Raw genomic sequence first — 23,784 nt, 5'->3', positions numbered from 1 at the left:
TCCAGCCACCAAACTCAGTACAGTGAGAACTAATGAAAGGTATCAGGAAAACAAGACCTGAGGAAGAAAGCTCTATGAGCACCCAGAACCCACTGCGAAGAAATATTTTGTAACAGCACTTCAAATCCAACAATATATTTTCAAGCTCTGAAGCAGTCTGAACATTTGCAGTCTTGTGGCTCCATATTACAAGGATTTATAGGGAGCAGTTTTATATTCCAGCATGCATCCAAGAACACACGTTTAGATGTCAGACAATAGCAGTCACAGCCCACACACTGAATATATGATTACCCGGCAAAGCAAAAGGTTTTCCAGCTTGCCTCTACTGAATGTAATGTTCTTTCAGTCAAAACTGCCTGAACGCCTTAGTAAATTGCGGCCTGGGCAGGAAGTTTGGCTCAATGCACCTTGCAGAGTGCCGTGCCCTTAATGGTTTGTTGTTTTTTTAAGTTAAGTATTAATGAGTAGTTTCTGTAAGTACAAAGCAGTCACTTTATTTCATGTGTGTTCTGTTTGTGGTGTTCTTTTTTCCTGAGACGAAAAAGAAAAGCAGGAGTGCTGTGGCTTGTACAGGCCCATGACATTCCGCCACGAAAAAGTGTGCCCCCAACTCTTCTGCAATATCACCAAGGACACTGAGATATGAACTCTTTGAGAGTTGTGCCCCAGGCAACGTCTCTGACGCTGCAAAGAGGTCTCACCTCTCAGATCACTTCCATTGGCAGCGCTACAAAAAATGTTGCTCTCTTAAGTAAGCACAATGTCTATGGCTCAGGGGTTGGATAACTCCTCATACCCTCCAACATTTCTCCAATGAAAATAGGGACACCCTAAGGAAAAGCGGGACATTCCAGGATCAAATCAGAAACCAGGACAGCTTCTCTAAATCACGGATGTCCCTGGAAAATAGGGACACTTGGAAGGTCTGGCGCTATATGGAACTTCCTTCCTGCCCCCTTCAGTGGCCAAGTATTTGCACCCAGTGTTTGAGGTGTCTGTGGCAACACATTGGCAATGATAGCTTTAAAAGAAGACATTTGAGAAAGGCTGTATGCATTGCATAAAATTGAGTAAGCTTAAGCGTTTTTGTTGTCTTCTAGGACACCTTGCCAGTAATATACTGCTTCCTGGAATCTTATTAATCTGAATTTCTATGATCATAGTGCATGTCTGACTCATTCTATGGTGTTGAACTATTCCTAATAAAGAAGGTTACTGGCACTACTGATCACATGAGCTGACCTTTTACAGTAACCCTGATTTCTTAAAATACCAGTAACCAGCCATCAAAATAGCCATCCTAAGTAATTCAACAGGAACTAGAACTAGCAGCCTTCCAGATGTGTTGGACTTCAACTCCAATCAGCCCAAGCAAACATGGCCAATAGTCAGGTTGGGAATCCAGCAACATCTGGAGGGATGCAGGATCCCAACCCTACCCTATAGTATTATACTGCTGTGGATTATGAATAATAATTGTCAGATTCTTAGCAATGCATTGATGTATCTGTTTTCAAAGCAGCATTGTTATGCTGACCAGTAATTGATTTTTTAAAATGTGTATCAAATTATTTTGTTTGGCATGAAGGAGATCATCGTGCTTCTGTGAGGTGTCTTGTTATTGTTGAGTCACAAAACATGATTAAAACTCACAGAACCAAAAGCGTAGGCAGAGAAACCACGCAAACATATTGGTGAATCTTAGACTTGTCACACCTATGCAATAATACTGTGTGACATGAAAGTGAAACATAGATAGATATTTATCTTCCACACAAAAAAATGATTATATGAATGTCTTTTTTTGCGCAGCAGAAGAGGTCTAGTTAGGTGATATCCTTAGTAATTGCTATGTATTAATTTACAGACCTTGTCTGACTAGGCCAGCTGAGATAGCAAATAACCTTCTTCAAATAGAATTGGGTAATGTGTTCACATGAGCATTTGTCCAGGCAATCCAACATCGAAATGGCTATATATCTGCCAGAGAAATTGAGTTATAGTGAATAACTTTGTAGAACACAGACCCTGAGCAAAAATGACTGAATTATATGTTTGGGCCTAGTGTAGTAAGAGGCATATTATGGTGATAACAATCATAACAAAATTATAAGTGGCAATATATATATTTTTTAAAGTGCAGCATCAAATAACGAATAAAGCAGCAGATAAGGATCCCCCCCCCATGTCAAAGCAGTACAATGAAAGAAACATAACTGATAGCTAGGCTCTCTCCCATCCCTGATAAGACATGGCTTTACCAAGTGACAGAAATAATTTAAATGGTGCTTTCTGAGGAAGGGTAAGTTACTGAACGGGCAATTGAACCTTGCCATGACCAAAAGGATCCTGCTTCTCCTATCCATGCTCCATATTTCAATAGAAAAGACCTCAGAGTATGGTCTGAAGGCACATGAAATCACCACTTTGCCAAAGCTAAGCAGGTCTAGGCCTAGCCTGTGCCTGGGGAGGTGATCACCTGAAGGCCGCTTGTATGCTGCCTTGGTTACCATGACAGGGTGGCAAAAGGCAGGAGGCAAATGTAAGAAAATAAGTAGCTGGTGGAGGATACCACAAAAAACCTCTGGTGTTGACTGGAGGGCATGGGAAGCACATGGGAGAGAAGTTGCTCCTCAATGTTTCAGGTGCTCCAACAATGCACATCCAAGAAACAATGCACACACTGCCCTACAACGGCAAACCTATAAGATGCTACATTAAAACTGGCCCTAAGACGATGATCTAAAGCTGTGTGTCTTTCTCCTAGCTGATGTTGAGGACTATGACATTACTCACACACTATAATAGACTCTCTAAGCAACTTACCGCACAGTTGTGTTCTTCAACACCACATGGCTGCTCCCCCCTCCCCTATCTCCGCTCCCCTGGTGCATATTCTGCCTGAGGCAAGTGTGTCCCTCTGCCTAACGTTTTCTGGATTAACTAAGTACGCACGCCACGTCACAATTTTGCCATTTAGCTAGGAAAGGGGTTTGAGACAAGACCCATCCTTGGGTACAGCCGAAGGAGAAATGTCTTAAGAAAGACGTGGATTAGTCTTTGTATGCACCACCACACCCACTGTGAGGTACTACCACACCACCTTCCTCCACATTCTTGCATTTCCTGTACTCCTGCTCACATAAAATTCATAAAATAGCAACAGACTCACCACAGTGTTCCGTACAGTGGTACCTCGGGTTACATATGCTTCAGGTTACAGACGCTTCAGGTTACAGACTCCGCTAACCCAGAAATAGTACCTCAGGTTAAGAACTTTGCTTCAGGGTGAGAACAGAAATCATGCTCCGGCGGTGAGGTGGCAAAAGGAGGCCCCATTAGCTAAAGTGGTGCTTCAGGTTAAGAACAGTTTCAGGTTAAGAATGGACCTCTGGAACGAATTAAGTTTGTAACCCAAGGTACCACTGTATTAGCTTTTTATCATGAGGTCTTACTCGCTGAATCAGTTGTTAGGCAGCTTAATTAATGCTTGTGCTCACTTGCCCTGCACATGGAGGAAATAGCTCACCATTCTTCTGGGTGATGCCACAATGATAAATTGACCACCATTCAGCAGTTTCCTCCCCCAGATTTAAATTTGCATACGAAAGTTAATGCGACCTGCAGTAGCACACAGCTATCTCTGCCTGCTATCCACAGGGGGTTTGTGTTGTTTTTAGAATATAGATCTGCCAACCATAGCTACTAATTCCTACATATTCCCAATGTTAACTCCCCATACATTGCACTCTCTCTCTCTCTCTCTCTCTCTCTCTCTCTCTCTCTCTCTCTCACACACACACACACACACACAAACACACATACAGAGCTCCAGAGATCATCATTGGAGTTACCAATGGAGTTGGTAAAGGCTGCAGATTCTGAATAGAAGCTTCTTCCTCACCGGCAGTATTTCAGGACTGAATGTGTTTTACTGTGTTAGGCTGCGGGTGAAGGGTCAATGTGAAACTGAAAGCGTTTCACACCACACTGCCCTCACCGAGCCTTTGAGCAAGCTGGTACCTGGTGCAGCAACTAAGTTCTAGCACATTTGCAAAGCTAAGCCGGGTCTGGTATGGTTTCAAATAGGATGGAGAAGCATGCATTGAGATTCCTGCATTGCAGACGGTTGGACTACATGGCCATTGGGGTCCCTTCCAACTCTACAATTCTGTGATGTCTGGCTTTTCACCCACCATCTTGGAAACATATTTAATGTTTCCATACTGGAAATAAAACACTACATAATTGGGATTATTTTAATAATGTTAATATATTGAATGATCTTTGTGTGACAATGTTGTGCTCTTCTTCGGGGCAGATATTTCTAGTCGCTCTCTCAAGTTAATCAGACTACAGCTTCCAATTATACTTCCTTAGATGCAAGGCTATGTTCAACAGGCCTGAGTGGTGAAAGAGAGCCTACAAGAAAGCATGATATGCTACAATCAAATGGGGAAATGAGAAGCTAAATTTATGAGACTGGATAAGGGCGGCAGTTGCTGTAATTAAAGTTTCAAATTCTTCATAAATCCAATCACTAGCTTGGCAGTATTTATGCTGTGTTTTTTTTAAAAAACAACAACAACCCCTCTATACTTATTATAGTAAAACCAAATGTACAAATATCCTGGACTCACCTAATAATAATTGCCTAACCAAAATATTTAGCATGGTTGCTCAAGCAGCCTTGTTTGACTGTGATGGGAGCAAACACGCAAAAATATAAATTATGAGTTTCTGAGGTTGGAGACTTTTTCCCTAGATCAAATATGAACAAAAGCATTGGTGGTTGGGGTGGAACAGGAGTCAATATTTCCTATGGAAAAGAACGTTTACTAGAACGGTGGAACTTTACGACAAATGTCAGCGGATCAGTTAGAAAATGTCAACACAATCTGATAATGACTGTAATGAGAACCACGTGTGGAAAGCAATGAGAAGCAAGTGTGAGCTGTTCCACTGTCAACAGCAAGAACATCCTGGCTGTGCTTGCGAAACAAACTCGCAGGGTCACAAAGAGTCAGGTGGCATGTCCTTGAGCTGCCTTAAATCTTATTGGAATCAATGGGACTCAAAAGCAGGGGGCAGGAAAGGTGATTTCTGCGTGAGGTGAGAGGGCAGCAAACAAAAATGACCAAAGGTCTGCTCTCAGGGACGTATTCTGGACTGACCTGCAGAACAGCAATAGGGTGGTTGCCCAACTGACTGATCTGCAGAAGCCAGCAAGTTTTCATGGCCTAGAGGTCAACGTTAAAGGTTCCACAATACTGACTAGGCTGCCTAACCAGCCCATGTTTGTATTTAGCACAAACTTCTCCCCCCACTCCAGTCTTCTGGCATGCACAGAAGTTGCTTGGGTGAGAGACAGACATTTCTACCATTTGCACCTAGCGATGGGGTAGAAATTCAATTCAGTTCACATTTAAAGGTGAATCTATGAAAATTTCACCTTCCAAAACTATACAAGAGCCAAGGAACGGCCATCCTTTGGAAATCAGACTGGTCTGAATTTTGTGTTGCGGTTTTTCAGTCGAACCATGTTCGCAAAAATTCATATATTAGGGGAAATGTGCATATATATATATATATATATTTGCTTTCGTAGATTTTCACGGGTACAGGAATGCAGGTTTTGGTGTCTTCGGGTGTCTTCCCGTGTAAGAGTCGGGGTGTCTGGGCGACGTTTTGACGAGGTCTGTTCCAGTAACAAGAAGCCGAAAGCACCAGCCTGAAGATGACGAGTGAGACCTCGTCGAAACGTCGCCCAGACACCCCGACTCTTACACGGGAAGACACCCGAAGACACCAAAACCTGCATATATATATATATATATATATATATATATATATATATATATATATGCTTTCGTAGATTTTCACGGGTACAGGAATGCAGGTTTTGGTGTCTTCGGGTGTCTTCCCGTGTAAGAGTCGGGGTGTCTGTGCGACGTTTCGACGAGGTCTCACTCGTCATCTTCAGGCTGGTGCTTTCGGCTTCTTGTTCCAGTAACAAGAAGCCGAAAGCACCAACCTGAAGATGACGAGTGAGACCTCGTCGAAACGTCGCACAGACACCCCGACTCTTACACGGGAAGACACCCGAAGACACCAAAACCATATATATATATATATATATATATATATATATATATATATATATATACATACATGAAAATAACATAGAGAAATGTCTTATATTAGGGGAAATTGTTTGCAAGAATTTTTACTTTAGTCAAAACTGCATACAAAAATGTGTTTTAGCAGGAGAAATTTGCACTAAAAGTCAGATGAACCTTCATGAGGGTGAGCAACTGGTAAACTGGCAAAAACGTGCAGGTGTCTCATTTTTCTTCATTAAAACATTAAAAATGAAATGGTCTGTTTTAGTGGAACTTTTGCACCCTGGCTTGCATGCATTGATATCCGTTCAAAAATTAGGGGTAGGTGCAGTATGTGCTGCCACATCCCCACAAGTTAACTCTCTAAGCCTCCAGAAGATTCTCAACCACTGCAACATTCTTCAGTGTCTCCAGACAAGCCAAGGGAAGAATACTGAAAACCTGTAACACAGAGCAGATTATTTTGTCTGCCCTGTTCGACATGAATTATAATTCAATATATTGGTTCTCCTGCATGAACGCCATCTGCCTGTGACCATTATAATCCATTTTCTATGCTGCAGAGACAAGATCTTAAGGGGGAACGTGTGTGCACAACCACTATCCAAACACTGCCGCTTCTCCCTGGGGAACTATTAAAGCCCGGCACACCCAAGTATTTATGAGCCATAAACTGCCTGCTTCAAATGGAGATTCATCGGGAATCCCTGGGAGAGACTGACAAAGACAGAGTATCCTGTGGCCGCATGCTGGTGGGGGAAGGGGCAAAGTAAAGGCTACAAAGATTCCTTCTAAGAGCCGCAGCAGCTGCAGCAGCTGCATTGATCAGTTGCTTCCCATTAATGCCCATCCAATGCTTTGTCTCTCCGGCAGCCAGAAGGAAAACAAAGAGATTCTTCCAAAGTCATAGTCCATTAATGTTTTTGGGGGGAGGGGGTTGGTTTTTGGGTTTTTTTGCTAGGTCACCACTCCAGACTAGTGTCTGCACATTACATTTCATTAAAAGAGTGGGGGATGGGGTGAGATTCTACTTGTACTGAACGCTTTTGACTATAGTCCATGCTGATGCACAAAGGCTACAATGTCCTACCTAGTTATTCAAGTGTAACTTCCTTAAAATGAGTGAGATTGTGCCCATGCAAAATTCGAGTGGTCAAATTTTGTACTTTGAAGGGGTGCAGCTTTTAGAACGGGGCTTTTGTTAGTATACAGAAGACAGTTCCGTAATTGTATTTTATTTTTAAAAAGAAGGAAACAAGGACATGTGTACGTCTCAATAAGGTTTCAAAGATGCACTTTGATCTGCCGTCAAGACAGGGGTTGACACAAAGCCACAGAGACAAATGGGAGCAGCAGCCTGGGGGCGTCCACATTCCTGGAATGTCTGCCTTAGCGAAGCAAATACTTGCAGAGAGAAGACCTTTTTTAAGGGTTTGGAGGAGGTGCACAGAGGCAACATAGCAGCTGGTTGATGACCCTTGAATTAAAAGAAGAAGAAGCCATAACTGATAAGTTTCTGACTTGAGATGGTCACCTTGGACATGGGCACACTTAAAAATGGCAGTCATAGGATGGACGTTTTGCTAATTTAGATTATAGTGTTATACTTCTTTAATTCTCTCACACCTAAAGGTAAAGGGACCCCTGACCATTAGGTCCAATTGTGACCGACTCTGGGGTTGCGGCGCTCATTTCGCTTTATTGGCTGAGGGAGTCAGCATACAGCTTCCGGGTCATGTGGCCAGCATGACTAAGCCGCTTCTGTAAAACCAGAGCAGCGCATGGAAACGCCATTTACCTTCCCACCAGAGCGGTACCTATTTATCTACTTGCACTTTGACATGCTTTCGAACTGCTACGTTGGCAAGAGCAGGGACCGAACAACGGGAGCTCACCCCGTCACGGGGATTCGAACCGCCCACCTTCTGATCGGCAAGTCCTAGGCTCTGTGATTTAACCCAAACCGCCACCCACGTTCCTCTCACATACTTAGTGGGGCTTAATTCAGAATGGATATGCATAGGACTGCACTATAGTCAGTGATCTTCTGCATGCAGATGCTCTACCACTGAGCTACAGACCGTCCCCTTCCTTCATTTTGCAGGCTTTAGGGGGATATATCTGCTATTATTATTGTTCTTCCAGTGCAAGCACTTCTGCTGTCCAGATGGAATAAGTTCCCGTCTCCTCCCCTGTCTGCTGTTCTGGGGATTCTCCTGAGCAGAGCAAATTGGGGGTAGTGGGGATGGCATGCAGCAGGCAGGAGGGGGGGGATGTTCCATTGCACTAGTAGGACTCATTATCCTGGCTTCCACCAGTACGACCTAGTTGCATCCAGCCCACTGGTTCTGATGTCTTACTGTGCTAAGAATTTCATTGCTGCTACTGTTATGAATTCATTATTGCTTGACTGTGGTTTATTATTGTGTTTGTTTCTTTATAACCTGGTTTTTGACCGAAAGATCTACAAAGTGGTGAATGTGGGCAAATACACTTCTGCAAACTTAAAAACTTTGTTGCAGTTGTGATTAAGGGGCTAAGAAGCCAAAGGCAATGGGACAAAAGTAGACTGAGAGAGATAGTATCACCATGAGGGAGAAGGGGATAGAAAGAGAAAATGGACGAAGTCCTGAAAAGCTGAGAGCCAAAAGAAAGCACAGGAGAAGGCTATGGAAAGCTTTAAAGGCATGGAGAAGGAATTTGTGCTAGATAAAGACTAGAATGCAGTAAAGAGGAGCATCATATTGTCTAAGCAACAAAAGAGGTGAATGTTTTGTGGATACGTTTGAGCAGACAGATGTGAAAGAGGAATAAAAAAGAAAATATTACCCGTTTGGCTTTTAAACTGAAAACTTAAATATACTTTCCTGTGTTAAACCAAGTGAACCAAATGCTTTTACCAAATGACGCATTTGTCATCCTGAACGAATGCATTGCTGGAAAACTTAAACTGAAAGATGAAGTTTTTTTCAAACCTAAAGCACATCCGTTCCAAAGACTCCCAGTATAGGAAGAAAATAAATCTAAACTTGTCTTGACCCATTCATCTGAGTCACAGTGAATTGCTCCAGTTTCTTTCAAAGCACAGAAATCTGCAAGACCTTTCGTGGTTCTCTGTTTCTTGATTCATAGATACGTATGAGATTACAAGAGGAGGAACTCACTGCCTTATATGGCTAAATAACTGTCTTGTTTTTGGGGGCAGGAACTAGCTGGCTGCAGATTCCAGAAAGAAAAGTATATGGTACTACAGCATGCACAAATGAACAACACTCTCAGAATGGTATTCCATGATTGTGCAATTTCTTTGAAATAAATGCTGCTAGGTTTTCCAGGGAAATACCTCCAGCCATTCTGCTTTGTCGTCTTAGTATTTCCCTTTCCTTTTTGCCTCTCTATACAGCTGTTCTTATACACCACTGTAGTTGCTGCTGCTTCCACTATAGGTGTGGAGGATAGGTGGGCATGACAGCATTTGGCAGTTTTTGCAAGCGTGTGCACAGTCACAGCCATGACTTGAAATGCTTATTAGCGCTGCAAGCAAACACATCTATGAATGTTATTGGGACTTGCCACATCAAAGCTCCAAAAGAAGGCAATTTCCTCCTGCTCTCTTCCCTACCGGAGAGATTACGAAATAAAAATGTTTGAGATGCTTCATTGAATCAGGTTTCTAATTCCCTTCATGCCCAGGGTAGCGCGCATACTTCCTCCTGGATTTTATAATCATAACAACCCTGCTGAAAGAACATAACCCAGTTTCATGGCTGAACTGGCATTGAGCCTAGGCTGCCCCAGTCTACATCAAACACTCCATAGAATGGCGTGTTGCCCTCCAGATGCCCCATCATCTCTGATCGTTGTTCATGCTGTCTGGAGCTGATGGAACCTGCAGTCCAGAACATCTGGAGGTCACAAGGCTAGTAAAAGTGTTCTAGATAAACATTGCTCTGCACTGGCTTTTCATACATTGTTGAATTAAATTAAAATAAAAGTCAGCTGTACAGACAACAACCGTTACAGGCGCGTCTGACATGTGCATGACCGTGCATGCACGCATCCTGCTGAATGCCCACGTAAATCGGGAGTTGCCTGTAGTTTGCAACTCAGCGCAGTGTCAGACAGAATGCTAAGCGGTTACAGACTGGACATTTTATCACACATCTGCACTTGCTCAGGTATCTTGGGGCAGAGAAAACCTACTTTGAATGATTTTGGCCGTGTGCAATGGCTTAGTGATAAGGCCAGGCAGGAAACACCAATTCCTGGTGCTGTTTCTTCCCTTCCCCTTTTGTTTCATCTCCCGGCCCCCACCCCAACACGTCTGAAGAAAGGTAAGAGCCAATGGCATCTCTAGTCCAAGTTCTTTTTCTTGCAGTGACCAACCAGGTGCCTGAGGGAAGCCCACATATATTTTCTCGTTTATTTAGCCTTTGTACCAATATCTTTCAGTTACAAAGCTAAGTTTCTTTATTGCCGTCTTCTTCAAAAGGGCTGCATGCATTGGGCTGAGACTGAGGGGTGGGATGTGTGTGTCTTTCATGTGTAGACATGTATATTTTGGTAGTATGCTTAATGCTGGTGGTGTTCCTCTGAAATGAGTATTACATCCTCCTTGCAACAGAAAACAAAGACAGCAGCCTCCTCTTCCTGCTCTTATGCACCAAGCCTGATTGCATAGAAGAGTAAAGAGCGGCCCCTCCTGGCTCAAGGCACAACTCGGATTGCAACTTGAGGAGATTCCTTCCACTCCGCCCTCAACCTCTACTACGCAGCAAATGGCAGAGAAAGGCGTTTTCGAGCATGTGCAATGAACTGCATCAGTGGCAGCTTTGCGTTTGTGATTCAGCTTTGCAATTTTGATTCACCATTTAAAGCAGTTGCCAGTGTGGGATCTCATTAAAAAGATACTGTGCACATCTAATTTTGCAGGTGCAACTCTCTGCTTGGCAAGGAGTGCTGTACAGAGCTGCCAGCGAATCAATAGAACAACAACAAATGACCCGATTCACACACCAGCAGCCGGCTTCTCAGACCGAGAATTTCAGAGCCTAGGAGAATTATGTACTTCCCATTTTGACTAATCGCTTCTGGCTGCAGTCGAGTCTTTTTAAAGATGCTGAATCTGCGTTAAGCAGCAAGAGAGACACTCTGGGCGGTGCTTATGTCTACATAACAAATGAGCAAAATTCCACTATTCCTTCTAGATTTCACTTCAGCCTCATGTGCCTTTGTTTGCTGTGGGAAAATGAGCATCGCTGCAGACATTACCTCTTCCACCAGTGCATTGCTATGATGGAAGGAACAGCAACACCCCACTTTTTATGAAACTGTTAATGGTCGTGTCCTGTATCTTTCTTAAAATAACTTTTCATAACTTTATAAACAAGGATCATAAAAATGATAAATGATACAAATAAATAGATCAAGTCTTCTCATGTCATTTGTATGTCACAAAAATAGCACAATAAATTTGTAGTAATATCTACAACATATGGTTCATTATTAGTGGTCAATGTGTGAGTTATTGGTTTGAACAAAACCAAAGGGGAAATTGGATAGATTTGACTGATAACAGTCAAACAGAAGCCCTTGTGGTTGTTCTTAGATTAAGTATGAGTAACATTCATTTTTCCTCCTATGTTACCAGTGAAAAGATATAAAGCCTTGGAGTATTGATGAATGTGGGACAGGGGTTCGAAGTGAAAATAATAATTAAAGATTAAATTTAAATTTAGATCAAACAGTTTGAGCCAAATGCTGATGCCTGGTTTTGCTCATTATCTGGACTATTAAACTAGCATATGTTATGAAATTAAACTACACTGGGCTAAAGCCATCTGATAGCACTCCGTTCAATCTACAAAGCTATTTGTGATTACAGTCTCTTTCCCACCCTTCCAATACCATTCTGCTATAGGCAGTACCTTATGAGCGGTATCCTAAACCCCAGGCACAGTGCAGTGGATATAGGAGGGGTAAAAAGCAATGGCAGCATAACAGCTTCATGGCAGCTTCATCACCCAAGTGAACTCAGCAAGCATTTCAATTTCAAATATTATGGTTATTCTTACTTTTAGCTAGGTATTTTTATGTATTGACTTGATTTAGGGGAAACAGTTGCCCCCCTGCCCCCCAACAACATCTGGAAGGGCATGCGGGTTCCCCATCCTTGCCCTAGGCCCTCCACAGCCAGGGTTCATTGAAAAGAGAGTCATTTGCAAGGAAAGGAAAAAGACACCCCCCCCACCCAGCGCTTTTTTCCCTGGGGGTACGCAGCGGTACGCATACCCCAAACATTTTGTGAATCTTGTACTTTTACTATATTTATTTCCCCCGATATAAATCACTACAAAATGGTGATTTTCTTGAGTCAAAACGAGAGTACCCCTAAACATTTTTTAAAGAAAAAAGCACTGCCCCCACCCCACCAAAAAGATTAATATTTGCATACAATTCACATATACTGATTGTTGTGTGTAGATGCAAAGTTATAATGATTGTAATTTAATTTTTTTTAAAATAGTTTTTATTGCATTTTTTCAGACACAGACAGAAGACATAAGAAGAAGAAAAAGAAAGAAAAATGTAAAAGAAAATAAAAAAAGATCATACCCCTTCAACAGCTTATTTCAACTTTCCATCGAACTTCCCCACATCTCCCGCACAATGCATTCTTAATAATAAATTTATCAGCAAATTGTAACCTTGTTTCATGTGTTTCTTTGGTACTTTCAATTACAATTTAAGTTTAAATCCCTTATTGTCCATTTACTCTAAAAACAGAATATATTATCCTTTTTAACATTTAAACTTTGATCCCTTCAATATTATTTTCCAATTTCATAAATATTGCACTCTCATTGCTGGGGCTAGCGTTTCAAATTATACGTCATTTTATAGTTCATACAACTTATAAAATTTTTGCAAATAATTCTTGAATTTTTTCCAGTCCTCCTCCATTGCTTCTTCTCCCAGGTCTCGGATTCTGGCAGTCATTTCGGCCAACTCCATGTAGTCAATCAGTTGCGTTTGCCACTCTTCCAGTGTGGGTAAATCTTGAGTCTTCCAATGTATAATGATTGTAATTTAAAACGAAACAGAATTCATCTCACCACAGCGTGAAAGGACTGTGATAGTGAGGAACCCTGTGATCTGGGGACCTGGGTACCCGCTCAGTCTGCTGCTAGCTGTAGATGGGTGGCTTGAAGGCCCCTCTCATTTCTTATGGTTCCCCACCTATAAACTGGACTTGGAAGAATCAGCCCTTCAGATAGAATACTGTCCTCTGTAATGTAGGACACATCACCACCTCAAGTAGGGGTCTCTAACAGATTACAGTTCCCTTTCAGGAAAGGAGGACAAGAGTGGTCCAAAATATTGTAGCGTGTCTCATCCAGTGCTTATCTGCTGTCACTGAGATAGTACAGTGGTACCTCGTGTTGCGAACTGTCCCCCTTATGAATTCTTCGGGTTATGCGCTCTGCTAACCTGGAAGAGGATGCCCCTTGTTGCGAACTTTGCCCCAGGATGTTAGTGGAAATTGCGCTCCGCCGGCACAGCAGCAGCGGGAGGTGCCATTAGCAGAAGTGCACCTCATGTTATGAGTGGTTTCCAGTTACGAACGGACCTCCAGAACAGATTAAGTTCATAACCGGAGGTACTACTGTATATAAACAAATGGAACTTGCTGCCATCTATTGGTCTTCTTGTGGAATAGCTTTTGCCAGGCCAGTTGTCCCCCCCCCACCGCTAATAGCATACGTGCTTTGCTGCGATATTTTATGTGCTCTAAGCAGATTAAAGATGCATATGAAGTGTGACACAAAGTTTTAATCTGTCTCTGACCACTGACTGTAAATTGGCAAAGCTAAAATAATTTGGGAAACAATTTCTAAGATGTTCTTCATAAGAAGACTTTATTGTGGGAAGACATTATCAAGTTACAAATTACTAAAAGCATTGTTTGTTTAAGAAACATTTTTTAAATGGCTACATGAGCCTGCCACAGTAAATAAAAGACCACAATGTCATCTTACCAGTCAAGTCATGCAAATAACTGTCTGCTCCTGTTTTTGAACACTGGTAAACACTGGCGGAGGAACGGGAGTGTGGAGGGAGCAGACGGCCCCCAGCACTATTCTGGTAGGGTGCCATTGTGGTGCGCCCCCCGGCATGCGCCACGCATCCCCGCGCTCGCCGGGTGACACGCCCCCACAGATGTCGTGCCACGCCCCCAGAACGCGTGTCACACCACTGCGGGTGGCACACCATGTCCTCACAGGTGGCGTACCATGCCCCCGGGGTGCACGCCACGCCCCTGCAGGCAACGTGCCACACCCCCAGGATGTGTGCCACCTCCTGGGGGGCGCCCCCGCCTGCTCTCCACCCCTGGTAGTGAAGCATGCAGCTTCGCCACTGCTGGTAAAGAAAGTGCAGCTTGATATTCCTAAGGGATGGAAACACATTTAGTAAGATGCACACAGTGGCCATGTTCCCACTGATACATTTAAAGCATAATTTACAGCACTAAGAACAACATGAGTTGCAGAGATACCTTTTCACAGAGAAGAACCACATTATTGATTTCACTGCATCTGTATAAACTCTGGAAGAACATCCTTCTCATGAAGAACACTGTATAGATTGCAGAAAGAGGGTATCTGAAGCCCCATGACAACTGTAGGAACCTGACACAGCTCTTTCCATATTGAGGGGCAGGGGAGTCTCTATAGAGAACCATAAAGCTATATTTGATGAAGAAAGACAAGAGAAATATCACACAAAGACTTAGGTGACAACATAATGACAGAATGGTCCCGACTAGTATGGTTAGTCATTTTAATGGAAAAACTGACACAGAAAGCGAGGCACTGAAGATCTGTCTTATTTGCTCATTTTCATTCAGGTGATTTCTCACAGGGTGCCCTCAGGGTGGAAGGAATCATTGTTCTCAACAGCCATCCAAAGGGAGTTGCCTCCAAGTAAATCTCTCAGGTTGGAGTCACTGGCACACGATTAAGGTTACCGGACGTCCCCATTTCCCGGGGACAGTCCCCGGATTTACAAATCAGTCCCCATAGAAAATCCATTGAAGTTGAAAAGTGTCCCCAGATTCATTGAAAAAAAATCTGGTAACCTTACACTAACTGAAAAGGCACCAAGGCGAATGCCATCTGCCTGAAATTAGCCCTGGAGCTGGAGAGGCCATGCCATGGTTTATATAACAATTACATTATAAGCACAACTGTGACTCGCCATTGGGTGTCACTCTTCTTTCAACTAACAGTAGCACAGGCGAAAGCAGAGAAAAATCATCTGGGTCCTCTCTAAAACAGTTGGAAACACTCCCTTACAAATTGGCAGGGTTGGTGTTTGGATGTGTATTGGAGATATCCTATGCCGTGCAGCGATATCAAAACCTTACTCAGCACTTCAGTTAACATGCTCTGCTTGGGTTGTTTTGCTTCTCTCATCCTCTCCTCACTAAGGCACAGCTCAGGGTTCTAACTTCTTCTTCTGGAATAATGTTATATATTTCACAATTCACTGAAGGGGGAAACATTCCTGGGGCATTCAGTTTCTTTTGGGAAAGCACCAGTGACTTAGGGTGTCTTTGTGGCAGTTGGTGTATTTACAGATATACCATTCACCTAGGTATGCCGAGCTAAAGAAAGGCCTCTGCCATGATCAAGGAGACTCAGAATCACTCACCAGCTATACCCCCTGCCTTCCCGGAAGAAGCCCTGTGGCAACTCCTATCAGCTCCAGCCAGCATGGCTGAAGGTTGGGGGTGATGGGAGTTGTAGTCCAATAGCAACTAGAGTCTGCCAAGTTGGGAAAGGCTGATATAAGGGCTGCTAAAGGAGGCCAGGGAGATATCGAAGGGAATATGCGGACCCATGCCTGCCATGCAGTGGAACATTTATTATCATTTGCTACCCGCTGATGATGTATCAACCAACTATCCTCTACCATTAGCAAGCCAGACGCCCAGTAAATGACGGGTAACAAAAGTTTAGACTTATTCCCATACACCGCACTGTATGGTTTACATTAGCAAAAGGAAGCTAGCAGATTACTGATGCTGTCTGCTGATTTTCCAGAGATTTGCAAGCATGGAACAGGAAACGGCATTTATATGAAAAAGACTTGATGAAGGAAATCCTCCGAAGTGAGGTGTGGTTTTACATGTGAGCCATTGCACTGAATTTCCATCAACGGTGGTGCATTTGTTAGGTCTATATCCTGAAGGAAAGAACTGTGCTTGACCCTCTAGCTTGAGCCAGAATCCAGTTCAGTTAAAGTGTTTGTGTTTAAACAATGTTTTTCTTTTTGACTTGAAAGGGACTGCACAATGTAAGGGGCAGCCGCTACATGGCACACACTTCTTGGATGCGATTTTTTTTTTTAATGTTCATTTGTTTTAAACCTTTTCTATATTTATCATTCTTGCATAATTGTTTTTACACTTGCCATTGTTTTAACTGTTTTATGTATGTTATTATATTATAAATAGCTTTGGGATCCTCATAAGAAGTGATTCATAAAGTAAGTAAATAAATAAATAAACTCCCATCTTTCCTGACCATTGGCCATGCTGGCTGGGGCTGATGGGAGATGGCGTCCAGCAACCTCGGGGGGGGGGCTGTCTTTGCTATAGACAACTGAATTACTGACACGGTGACATTTTATTTATTATTTTGCTGAAAAAGCTCAACAACTTTTCTGTCTGGATTTTCGCCGTTTGAAATATGGCAACCCTAACAGAGGCCCAAAGACAGAAAGAATTCCAAACAGCACTTGACTGCTGAGGGCGATCTGACTGTGAGAATGAAAACAGTGATGCAAAAGAATGTTACGGACAAGGGTAGCAGGAGAGCAAAACCCAACAATTTTGTTTTAAAAATGAGGAATACCCTTTCACAGGGAACTAGCACAAATGGATACAGCAGAAATTAAACTGACAAAAAAGATAAGAGGCTTTTCATTTGGGGGCCCTGAGGGAATCTAATTAACCACTTTCTAGAGAAACGGCAGCAGTGCCTCACACTGAATCCTCTGTCAGATACTTGGCAAGAAGTCAAATTGCTTTGAAAGAAATTAATGGGGAGGGAAAGCTATAATGTCTGACGATAAAGCAAACTGGCTGGCCTAAGAGCTGTAGGGCCTTTGGTTCTGGAATGCTTGAGTGCATATTGAGAGTGGACCAGTGATGAACCCTAGGATAGTGTTTACAAAAGAACACAAAGAGCATAGTCATAAATCGCCCGCTGCAGCCTGTAATTACTCAAACTCTATTGCAGCAGATTTCCTCTTCATGTGATAAGTACTACTTGAAGCCAAACTAATGAGCAATAATGACCAGAAAATTGATTGGTTGAGGTTACACCTTCTTACATTGGTGATGCAGAGATAGACTCATTTCTAACTGTGATTAAGCTACTTCCATCGTTCTGGTGTCGACTTCAGTGAGTCCATACTATAGTTTGTCCATTACGAGCTTCTTACTTTACACCCATCCTGCTGTTTAAGGTGATATCTTTGTAATCAAATAGAAGATGCTAAAAACCACAATTGCACTACGGAGAAAAGAACCCTACCATATGGTTCACTCAACCTGGGAATGAGCTCCAGACAGACTACACTTGCCATGAAAACTATGGCTATTACATACCCTCCAACATTTCTATGATGAAAATAGGGATGTCCCACTCCATAATGACAACTTTACTATTTATACCCCACACATCTTACTGGGTTGCCCCAGCTACTCTGGGCAGCTTCTAATATATATAAAAACATAATAAAACATTTAAAAACTTCCCTATGCAAGATTGCTTTCAGATGGCTTGGGGGGGGTCAGATAACTCCATAGCCTCCAGCATTTCTCCAATGAAAATTGGGATGTCCTAAGGGAAAGCAGGACATTCCAGGATCAAATCAGAAACTGGGACGGCTTCTCCAAATCAGGAACATCCCTGGAAAATAGGGACACTTTGAGGGTCTGCTATTATTATTACAGCAGAGGCCATGCACAAAGGCTTCTAGAGATGAAGGATAAGCAGCTTTGTGACTGCAGCTGTACACAAGAACACAAGAAGAGCCCTTACTTATTCTTGCACGTAGCCAACTTCCTGCTTCTTTCCACCAGTGGTCAACCAGACATCTTCAGAGGGCCCACAAGCTGGACATTGAAAGCAAGATCCCTTTCCTCCCATTATTGCACTCCAGGAATGGTATCCAGAGATCTACTGCCTCTGAACCTGGAAGCTGCACATCTAGCAGCCATTGATGCTTGGGTCATCTAAGGAAGTGGCCATCACCACATCTTGTTGCAGCAAATCCTATAACCATGCATTGTGAAAAGAAGTTCTTTATTTTGTCTAACTTGAAACCATGGTTAAAGCCATTTTTTTAGACCTGAGGGATAGCTCAGTTCGAGCCCCACACTGGGTGAAAGATTTCTGCAGCGAAGGGAGTTGCACCAGATCCTCATTGTCTCTTCCATTGCTATGATCCTCTGTAATGTGAGACACATAGCCACTCTACACCCCAGTAAAAGGCAAAAGGATGAACTCATTCTATAATAAATCAGTTTGTCTGGAGTCTAATGGATAATGCAATAACATGGAGAGCACCAAGGCTTAAGCATTTTCAGGCAGAATGTCTAGAACACCTGGAGCTGGGAGTGATGTTTGTGACTGACGATGACATTTTCCTCAGGCCTTAAATTAAAAATAACTTTGGATAATGATAAAAGTTATGAAAATGCCCTCAGACCTAATTGACAGCTATTAAATGTGCATGTGCAAGCTATTTTTGAAAGATGAAATGTTTGCTCTACATGTTGTGTCTGAATTATTTTACTGCACATTCTTAAAAAGCTCTTTAGAAGCATTCTGTGGTTTGCCAATAGGGTAAGAAATAGAATCCCGAAGCAGACAGGCACAGAGTGTTTTAAGGAAAGAGCGGGCTTTTATGAGCTGAATCATCATTTGTTTCCTCACTCGCAGAAAGAGTTTTGGCTTGTTTTCACATTTAATCACAAGCAAGGAAATTCAACATTCTTCTACAACTGGTATCCATGGTCAAATAGATTGCTGAATTAAATTATTATTTGAACGGTGACTCTTTCATTTTATACCCACCAGACTGCCAATAGGTCTGGCTCAAAGACATCCCTTGGTTTCTAATGCCATTTTATCCAGGGACTTTGTTATGCTTCGAGCTAAGGTCAGTATTGTTTAATGATAAAATCCCAAATAACCCCAAATATACTTTGCAGGTATTGGCCCAGTTCACACATCACAGTAATGTTTTACTATGAAAGGTGGTGATTGCTCCCACTGTACTTCTTGACTCTGGCCTCTAAGAGAAACAAACCACAACATCTGGCTTAAAAGGTAAAAGGTAAAGGACCCCTGGACAGTTAAGTCCAGTCAAAGGCGACTATGGGGTTGTGATGCTCATCTCACTTTCAGGTCGAGCGAGCCGGCGTTTGTCCACAGCTTTCCGGGTCATGTGGCCAGCATGACTAAACTGCTACTGGTGCAACGGAACACCGTGACGTAAGCCAGAGTGCACGGAAACACCGTTTACCTTCCCGCCACAGCCGTACCTATTTATTTACTTTCATTGGTATGCTTTTGAACTGCTAGGTTGGCAGGAGCGGGGACAGAGCAACAGGAGCTCACCCCGTCGCAGGGATTCGAACCGCCAACCTTCTGATTGGCAAGCCCAAGAGGCTCAGTGGTTTAGACCACAGCACCACCCGCGTCCGCATCTGGCTTAGTGTTACATCTGAACCAGGGATTGTTCTTTAGCTTGCTTTATCAAATCATGATTGGCAAGTCAAGAACAAATCTCAGCTGAACATCATGGTTTGTTTCACTTCAAACAGACCCTAGTTTGTTTGAAGGCAGCAATCATGTTTTGGCTAGAAGAGAGGAGTGAAACAGGAGCCATCTGGTTATTGGGATGTACAAACACTGCCCAATGTAGGTTGATGACTGGCCTCTTAGTCATTACATCTCCCCAGTATATTGCTCTAGAACTTGAAGGCTGCTGTCCTAATCACATGTACATGGAATTGAGTCCTACTGAACTGATAGGTCTTATAAATGTTTTCTTGCTATAATGTGGGGAATGGATAAGCTAACTTTGCCTGTTTTTAAAGAGCCCACATCCTCCCACTAAAAAATATTATTACAGCCTGGATTAGATATTTTCCTGTCAATCTTAAGATTTATGAAAGAAGTCTCTAATAAATCATTTCAATAGGATGGTGAATAATTTCAGTGTAATAATTCAGTGACCGGATCATCTCCTCCTAGCAAGATACACATGGTAAACCTTAAGATGTTGGAGAAAAGCCAGATAGACAAACTTTACAACAGGTAGACAGAGGGGAAATGAACTGATTGTTGCCATTTACTCATGTGTACTGTACTAAATCAGACTTTTACAATTATACTGGAAACAAGAGCAGAAATGGATTTTCATGGTGATAGTTACAGTGCAAAACCATAAACTACTGTTACCACTGTTGCAAGAAATTCATCGAGATGTCCCTGAATACAAAGTGATTTATCCTTTATTCTGCAAAATACATCACTTTTATGAGAACCTAGCAATTGATTCTGAAGAACATGTCCAAGCATAGTTTTGCAAATTTCCCTTTTAACAATTGCTAGCTCCCTCCTATCAAAACTGCTTAATGCTCACCCAAGTTTGTTTGTTTTTTTTAAGCTGTTTGGGGAATTTGGTGCAAGAGACATGATGCTGAGGGGCTAAAGATAAGATGGTGAGGGTCTTTAGTTACCATTAGACACCATAACTAAAAAAATACCTGTCTGCTATAACTGCTCTGGTGTCCTGCACATAATACATAATGAAAACAAAATCAAACAAATAATTTCCCCTCCTAAAGGTAAAGGGACCCCTGACCATTAGTTCCAGTCGTGGCCGACTCTAGGGTTGCAGCACTCATCTCGCTTTATTGGCCGAGGGAGCCAGCGTACAGCTTCCGGGTCATGTGGCCAGCATGACTAAGCCACTTCTGGCGAACCAGAGCAGCACACGGAAACGCCGTTTACATTCCTGCTGGAGTGGTACCTATTTATCTACTTGGACTTTGACGTGCTTTTGAACTGCTAGGTTGGCAGGAACAGGGACCGAGCAACGGGATTCGAACCGCCAACCTTCAGATTGGCAAGTTCTAGGCTCTGTGGTTTAACCCACAGCGCCACCTGCATCCCATTCCCTCTCCTACTACACATTTAAAGGGGCATGAGATGTCAATCGGCCAAAGTCTGTGTCTGTTGGAATTGTTTTTAGAAGTTTTAATGGTTTTATCATTTATGTGTTTGCTACCCTGGGCTCCTTTGGGAGGAAGGGCAGAACATAAATTCAGTCACCATCATAATCTCCATAACCACCACTACCATCATCTAGGATGCCAGTTGTATTATTTCTTTACAAAGAAGAAGGGATAGTTGAAAGTAAATGGCTTTGACATAGAGGAAACATGAGTGGACTTTGTATCTGCTGGGAATGGAGTGGCCGTCTTTATAATGAGATGAGAGGAGGGTTGTTATAAAAAGTTTTCATGTTCTTTCTTATTATGATGCAGCCAATTTAATACCAAATCTTAATAATATAATGGGGGGAGGATTTCTAAAGCATTTTTAATTCCAGAATTGTTTTCAAGTGCTCGGCAGGTAAAATTAAACCACTGTAAAGGGTTTTCAGTCTCACATTGAAAAAAATGGCTTCGTGGCCATACTATGGAGCTTTGAAGTCTTATCGCCGCTCAATTCATGACTTTAAAGGCCCTAGTACGGCAGCCACTTAAATGTTACATTAAATTGCTACCCATGGCGAAGCAACTACAGTATAATGGCTCACCACCTAGACCAAAAGCTTTATTCATGAAGCTGCAGATCAGGAAACATCTGAAGGCACATGGGGGAAATCACCTGATCCAATGAGGTGAACTGGTGCCTGATTAGCTGTCCATGCGGTGACCGCTGCCATGTGGAATAGTTTAAATAAGATTGTAATGAAAACATACCAAACCATATATTACATTAAAAGAAATGTGTTGACGTTCAAGACAAAATTCATGTGTTTATTTAGCACTATCAAGGTAGGTGGAACTTTTCATGGCAAGAAACTGCATATAAGGACATTTGACAAAGCTAGCATCTGTGAGCATGATTTGAGCGTGAAAATATCCCACAATTTCCACCTTGTGTGCTAATGATTCAGCCTTGGCTTCATCTTTGAAGTGGTTGATCTAGAAAGAAGCAACTGATCAGGGTGGGTGGGTTAACTTTTGCAAAAACAAGACTGCTGTAATATTTAGGACTACTATTTATTTTTTATTTTTAGAGGGATCTACAAGGCAAAAAAAAAAAAAGTCAAATCCACAAAGGCCTTTCAAGCTAATCACATTGGGTAAAAGCCTCAGCACCTAGGGCTTGCCGATCGAAAGGTCGGCGGTTCGAGTCCCCGCGGCGGGGTGCGCTCCCGTTGTTCGGTCCCAGCGCCTGCCAACCTAGCAGTTAGAAAGCACCCTCGGGTGCAAGTAGATAAATAGGGACCGCTTACAAGCGGGAAGGTAAACGGCGTTTCCGTGTGCGGCTCTGGCTCGCCAGAGCAGCGATGTCACGCTGGCCACGTGACCCGGAAGTGTCTGCGGACAGCGCTGGCCCCCGGCCTCTTGAGTGAGATGGGCGCACAACCCTAGAATCTGTCAAGACTGGCCCGTACGGGCAGGGGTACCTTTACCTTTACCTTACAAGGCAAAAAAAAAAAAAAGTCAAATCCACAAAGGCCTTTCAAGCTAATCACATTGTCAGTTGCAACTGTATAGCCTTTGGAGAATGAGTTTTTTAAAAAACCACACAAGTATGCAGATTTGCCTTTTAACTGTGAATGAGAGCAGAGGATTAAGTATATGAAATGAAGTTTTTAATGTTCAAAGTCTTGAAAAGTTCTTCGTATTTCAAGCATATTTAATTACAATGTAAAGCATTTAGGAGAACCGTAAGAAAATATGTTCTGAGTGTGGATTATTGGGATGCAGGTTCCTATTTCCCCAAAGCAAAAGGGGCTGACAGAGGAAACACACCACCTGATGGGAAATTATTACACTTAATGCACACACCCTTCTGGCAATCATCTTCAAAGCATTTTCTAGCTGCAATCACACTGAAATTGCTGGGCTATGCTGTTGTTCTCATAACTCCAGATGGGAGTTGTAGTCCAAAACGTCTGGAAGGCACCAAGTTGGGTTAAGGGTGGTCTAAGTCGAGCATGAAAGCTTAGAACTGGCAGATGTGTGACCTGTGGCAATTACTATTCTTTGTACAGTGGAACCATGGAAATCGAACGCCTGTAAACTCAAACATTTTGGCTTCCGAATGATCAAAAAAAGGAAGTGATTGTTCCAGTTTTCGAATGATTTTCGGAAGCCAAACGTCCAGCGCGGTTTCCGTGGCTTCCGATTGGCTGCAGGACGCTCCTGCATGGCTCAGAAGCCACGCCTTGGAAGTTGAACATTTTGGAAGTCGAACAGAGTTCTGGAACAGATTCCGTTTGACTTCCAAAGTCAAATGTCTGTACTTTGTTTCTAGTTCTGCATTTCAGTTTG

Source organism: Podarcis vaucheri (genome assembly GCF_965113315.1).
Source record: "Podarcis vaucheri genome assembly, chromosome: 4".
NCBI classification, from domain to species: domain Eukaryota; kingdom Metazoa; phylum Chordata; class Lepidosauria; order Squamata; family Lacertidae; genus Podarcis; species Podarcis vaucheri.
The sequence above is the reverse complement of the archived record's forward strand: the minus strand, read 5'-3'. Positions refer to the sequence as shown.